Genomic DNA, 7,275 nt, shown 5'->3' with positions numbered 1-7,275 from the left:
GTGATTCTGGGGAAGTACAACTGAATGAGCCTGATCGTGGCGGTCTGCTGTCGAGCCTTAAGGCAAGATTGTTAGACCTTGGAGGTATTCGGGTGGGGAATTCCTAGGTGACTTGGAGGTAGCACTACAAATGTCAGGAGCTACCACGCAATGCACGTTTACCTAAACTGTCATGTATATGTGTCTCGGGTTGAGTTGAGGGGATCTATGAGGACAGGGCCAATTTGAATTGTCCGTCCACCAGGATGGTTGCATAGTATCAAGCCTCCTAACCAAGTAGTTTAGAGTTAGAATGGTACCACATTGTGAAGTAGAGTCTAAGCTCATGCATATCATTGCATTTTCTTTTGATTGTTTTGTTGTGATTAATATGTATTATGTGTGATAATAATTTATGCGATGATTTGATGTTACAGTGAAGTGTATGGATTTTCTTTGATTTTGACTATATAATGTGATGTTTTTCCTTGAAGAATGTTTGTGTAATGATACAGTTTATTGATGATTAATTATGTGTTCATCTTATTTATATTATACTATCAACATGATTTCAAAACTCACCTCCTTCGATGTTTGTGTTTGACTGGCTTGGCCCTACGTTTGCAAAATCGCAGTTATTACAGGTTAATGAGTCTCGAATTTCAAGTTTGGGAGAAACCCCGCTGTAATAGATGATACCGGGAATTAAGAGTTGTAATGTGTATTTTACTTATGTTATTACAAATGAATTTTTATATGAAAACTTAGTACGAGTAAGTCTTGGGAATTAAATCAAGAAATTCTAATTAAATCAAGTTCATTGATATTGTACTATTTTAATTGAGGAACAAAGTTGAATTGTTACATGTGTATTTAGAGAAACGTGATATCCTAAATTAGATATTAAAGTTTTTATTCTCTTTAATAGATTTTCTTTATCCGCTGCAAGTTTTCTTCAAATAATTTAGTATATATTATTATAAATGTTATTTTGGGGTTTAGGGTGTCACACTAAACATATAATAAAATTAGCACATTTAGTGGCGTCACGATTGATAATTTGCACGATTGTCTACCAAGTATGAAGTTTGAGGAGATGTTTGATTTCATCCAGAATGCATTGAAGGGTGGAGTCAGAGTTATTCATGTCTACACAACAGAACAGACGACCGACGAATCAACTTGAATATGACATGAGTAATGGATAAATCACGAGCAATATGAATATCATACTTTGCGGTTGTGAGTTCTACTATCAAGGCGTTATTGTTGCTAATTTTGACATAAAAGTATCTGGTAATTTTACCGAAGTTATCATATATGATTCATCCAATAATTATGTCCTAAAGAATATAAGATCCATCAATATTTATTTTATAAACACCAAGGAGTAGCTTCTTTCAATGAGGATTGATGACTTTTCCGTCCTTCAGTGCATGAAACATTCATATTTGCAATTTCCTACTTAACGACATGAGTATAGTTTCATATTATAGAAGATAGTTAATCCCCACAAGAGACTTTGATAAATGACTAATTTAGCTTTATTTTAAGTAATATTTGAAGTGATGTAATGATTTATTCTCATAGTTTTAGAATAATTTGTTGTAGCTAAAATATCATTAAAATAGGGAGTTGAATATGGATATTCTTTTTTAAAATTTTCTCATGTGTTCTAAATCACTATCCTCTCTAAGAGAATCAAAATCAGATGATAGAAATTTAAAACTTTCAATTTGAGCTAAATAAATAAAAGAGATAGTACATAAGATAACACACACAACTTTATATTGGTTCACCCAATGAAGGCTACGTCCAGTCCTTACACACTTGTGAGTATTTTACTAAGCATCAAATAGATTAACCTCTCACAGAGGTTAGTTACACTTTTGTGTATTCTTTAGCCTCACCAAGTTTACAACATTGTTTCTTACAAGTTTCAACTATTTTCAAGTGTAATTCACGTGGAAATTACAAAGTGATGTAAGCATGATGTTTCTCTTTACTTAACACTTTCTACAAGATATTTCAAAGATCTAGTGTAAGATTGTAGAAAGTACAAAGAGATGATGAAATTGCTCTTGATAGCTTTTAGAATCTTGCTCTTTTTATCCAATGTTGTTGTGTGTCTGATAATGAAGAGCTCCATTTTTTTTATAGAGATCTTGTGATTCTCTTTCCATGTGTCAAACACTTTACGACCGTTGGGGACTTAATCAAAAAGTCTAAGGTCATTAATCATAATTACAGAAATGTCATCCAGTTGTCCTTAGACTAATTCAGTCCAACCTTGTATAGGAGGTTCAATCCTCCTAGAAACTTGGACATGAGCTGTCCTTTTCATTTTTTTATTCTTCAAGACATGTAAGACTATATTTTTGTCTTGTTAGCTACTGTCTTTCTGTACGTTGATGTGTTGGGTCATTTTAAACATGTGAGGATGAAGTAAACTACAAATTCATCCTCTTATAGTCCATCTTCGTACATGCAAACTCTGACATTTGACCTCTTCATTTAAATTGCTTTTTTTCATTCATTCTTTGACATTGATTTATCTTCTGTTTATGACTAAAAATCATTGTTTTAGTGATGTTGAATTTTTTGCAACTTTGAAGGTTCATTCTCTTAAGGGTTCATCCTCTTAACTGTCTATCCTCCAATCAGATTTTCTCCTTTTTATCTTAATGATGAGTAACCTGTTTTCTAATATGAATTTACTCAAAAGCACAGATTAGTCATTAATTATAATCATAATTTTTTCAATGGTTTTGTTATCAATAAAACCATTTGAGAGATATTTTGTCTCAACAATCTCCCCCTTTTTTATGTTGACAAAATTCTTTAGATTATGATTTTTGTAACAATAATGAAGAAATAATTAAGCTCTCCCTCAATCATACAAGTAATATTTTTTGAAATTTTTTCCCTTTTAAACATTCAAATAGAAGCATTTTTTAGATATGCAATTTTGAAATAAAATAAACTTTGATTGAACTAAAACAGAATTGTTCCAAAATAAACAAATTACTAATCATTAAGAAACAAGCAAACAGTAACCCTCCTAAGGCAAAACATATGACAAAATAAAAGAGCCACAATGTCACTCCGAAGAGGAGGAATCATCAGACGAGGAGGAGGTTGATGGGTGAGGAACAACAGTAGTAGGCTTTGGCTGGCAACTCAAGAGAATGGTCTCTAGGGACAACTGTAGGAACCAGATGTTTGGTTATACATTCAAGAATGAGGTACAATAGGACATTTCATTATGCTTATCCATCCTTGTTGGAACATATGTATGTTATAGTATGAATTTAAAAATGTGTTGAAGTCCCACATTGGAAAGAAATATTTTTTGTAAATTTAATTGGAAAGAAACTTGATTTTTAAAATTCAAGTCCCACATTGGTAAGAATATTTTTTGAACTCCCACTTTGAAAAACTATCATGTTTTGTGTAGTTTTAATTCTATACATACTAAAGTCCCACATTGTTTAGAAAACATATGTGACTTTGCTTCCATCACTATATAATGAGTTTCAAGCTATTGTGAAAAGTACACCAAAGTTGGATGCTTTTCCCAACTTTCTCTTTTCTCCCTCTTATATTCTACTCGCCTAATTTTCGAGCCACTTCTCCCCTTTCTTTCTGTCCCTTCAGTTTTAGAGCGGTTATTATGCTGCAGTCCCTTTGGTTTTTAGAGCGGTTATTATGCCGCAGTCCCTTCGGTTTTAGAGCGGTTATTATGCCGCAGTCCCTTCGGTTTTAGAGCAGTTATTATGCCGCAGTCCCTTCGGTTTTAGAGCGGTTATTATGCCGCAGTCCATTCGGTTTTAGAGCGGTTATTATGCCGCAGTCCCTTCGGTTTTAAAGCGGTTATTATGCCGCAGTCCCTTCGGTTTTAGAGCGGTTATTATGTCGTAGTCCTTTCAGTTTTAAAGCGGTTATTATGTCGTAGTCCCTTCGGTTTTAAAGCGGTTGTTATGCCGTAATTCTTTCAGTTTTTTGAGCGGTTGTTATGTCGTAGTTCTTTTGTTTTTAGAGCGGTTGCTATGCCGTAATCATGTTGTTTTTAGAGCGGTTATTATGTCGTAGTCCATTCGTTTTTTTTGTCTTTTTGAGCGGTTATTATACCGTAGTTATGAATGGTCATAGTACCATATTGAGAGTGACTTTAATTGTCATATTGAGAGTGGCTTAAACTGTCATATTGAGGGTGTAATTCTAGAACGGTTTTCTACGGTGCAGTGGAACTCCGACACAGTGAATCTGAGCTGTTTTATCCTGGGGACTTCGTGGCTGATGGTCTGCCTTGCACAATTTGGGAAGTGCCGCGAAACGTCTTAAAGAGAGCGACCTAGTCCGCGACTCAACCCAGTAATATCTTCGGTGGCATAAATTGTGATTTTTAAATAGTTTTTGAAACTCAAAATCCAACAATTTTAAGACGTTTCTTTCTGCCATGTCAACCGAAGAGATTACTGGATTTGGTTATGTCGCCTCTCATTTCGATAAATTGTTTCAGTTTGAAGCAAATAGAAAAGGATAAAACAGTTGGAGAATTAACCCATGGGAGAATAATGATAAGAATTATATTCTTAATCGACTTGCTGATGATCTGTATAACTATTACAGTTCCAGCAATAATGCGAGATATGTTTGAGATACTCTAAGTAAGTTGTGATTGCTACCTAGAGTATCAGATGTCTGATACATGGAGGCTGACAGATCCGTGGAGGCACATGGAGGCTGATAGATTCATGGACGTGGAGGCACACTCCCGTAGAATTCAGAAGATAATTCATGAGATAAGCTATTAAGGTACGTCATTCATGGCATATTTAAATTAAACATTGAAATTTAATATGTCTCTTTTGTTTGAATGTTGAAATTAATAAAATGTCTGTTTATACTTACATGTTGTGTGATTTTAATTTTGACATGCTAGACTATATGATATGAACACATTTGATTTCAAAATTAAGTAACTTAGTTTTAATTCTAAAGTTATTGTTAAATGATTTTGGAAAATGTGATTTTTATAGTCAAGCTAAAATAACAAAGAGTTCACATAAATATGTAGTTAGAGAATCTAAGTCTTTAGATTTATTACACTTTGACATATGTGAACTTGATGAGACGTTACCAAGAAATGAAAAATAAAAGTAAAACGCTTGGCATGTTAAGGATCTTTACAGCTGAAATTGAAAACCAATTTAGTATAAAGATTAAGAGATTCCAAGTATGATTTAGTTTATTAAATGAGTTTTATAAATTGTTTGGAATTATACATGGAACAACTACATCATAATTACTTGAAGTGAATGGTAAAGTTGAAAAGAAAAAATAATATAACTTTTATTGAACTAGTTGTTGCTAGTATGTTTAACTCTAGTACTACATCTCATTGGTGTGAAGAAAATATATTGTTTATTTGCTATGTTTTGAATAGAGTTCTTAAATCTAAAAACAAAACATCTCCTTATGAGATAGTGAAGAAAAGACAATCGAACTTGTCTTATTTTCAAACATGGGGTGGTCTGGCTTATGTCAGAATCCCGATCCCGAGCGAGTTAAATTCGCCAGTAGAGCCTATGAATGAGAATTCATTGGGTATGCGGTAAAGAACAAAGCGTATAGGTTTTATGACCTAAACGCAAAAGTGATCATAAAGTCAAATGAAGTTGACTTCTATGAAAATAAATCCCTTTTTAAATCGAGAAATAGTGGGGGCAGCGAACCTAGTCAAGTTCCTGAGAAATAGTGGGGGCAGCGAACTTAATTAAGTTCATGTGAAAAGAAGCATTGAAAGCAAAAAAAAAGACGAAACAGAAACTCGAAGTAGTAACAGAGTAAGAGTTGCTATAGATTATGGACCAGAATATATGACTTATAATCTAGAAGAGGATCCTGCAAATCTGAAAGAAGCTCTGTAATCATTGGATGCAGATCTATGGCAAGAAGCTATAAACGATGAAATGGATTCTCTAGAGTCTAACCGAACCTGACATTTAGTACACTTGCCTCTTGGTTGCAAACCAATAGTTTGTAAATGGATTTTGGAAAAGAAACTAAAACCCGATGGATCTGTTGATAAATACAAGGCACACCTTGTAGCCAAAGGTTTTAGACAAAGAGAAAATATAGATTTATTCGAGACTTTTCCACCGATCATTAGAATAACATCCATTAGAATACTCATATCACTAGCAGCTATTCTTAACCTAGTGTTACACCAACTGGATGCTTGGTGACACACCAAATGGATGTTAAAACAACTTTTTAAAAGGTGATTCGGAAGAAGAAATCTATTATGGAGCAACCTAAAGGTTTTGTAATTCAAGGACAAGAATACAAGGTATGTATGTTAGATAAATCCATGTATGGTCTTAAATAAGCTCCAAAGAAATGGCATGAAAAGTTTGATAACTTTATTATATCGAATGAGTTTAAAGTGAATGAAAGTGACAAATGTATTTACTACAAATTTGAAAATGGCATTTGCACTATCATATGTCTCTATATAGACGAGATACTCATATTTGATTCAAACATTCATGCTGTAAATATTTTGAAATCATTGTTGTGTAACAACTTTGATATGAAAGACCTCAGAGAAGCAAATGTAATCCTTGGAATCAAGATTACTAGGTCAGAAAAGGGAATTTCTTTGGATCAATTTCACTATGTTGAAAATATCATAAAGAAATATAATTATTTTGACTATAAACCTGCTTGCACACCATATGATCTAAGTGTGAAACTTTTCAATTACACTGGGGAAGGTGTTAGACAAACTGAATATGCGAGCATCATTGACAGCCTCAGGTATGCCACTGATTGTACTAGACCCGACATTGCCTATGTCGTGGGATTATTGTGCAGGTTTACTAGTAGACCTAGTATGGAGCATTGACACGCTATGGAAAGAGTCATGAGATACCTGAAAAGGACCATGAGTCTCGGATTACATTATCGAAGATTTCCTACTATCCTTGAAGGATACAATGATGCTGATTGGAACATCTTATCAGATGACTCCAAAGCAATCGATGACTATATTTTAATATAGCGAGTGGTGATGTATCTTGGAAATCAAAGAACAGACGATATTGGCTCAGTCCACTATGGAGTCTGAAATGATAACACTAGCTACTACTAGTGAAGAAGCAAGTTGGTTGAGATGTTTGCTAGTTGAGATCCCTATATGGGAAAAAATCTATGACAGATGCGTTGATCCACTGCGATAGTATCGCGACTATTGCGAAGATTGAGAATCGTTACTACAACGATAAGAAA

The sequence above is a fragment of the Cicer arietinum genome, chromosome 2, assembly GCF_000331145.2.
Source record: "Cicer arietinum cultivar CDC Frontier isolate Library 1 chromosome 2, Cicar.CDCFrontier_v2.0, whole genome shotgun sequence".
Classification (NCBI taxonomy): Eukaryota; Viridiplantae; Streptophyta; class Magnoliopsida; order Fabales; family Fabaceae; genus Cicer; species Cicer arietinum.
Note: the sequence above shows the minus strand (reverse complement) of the source record.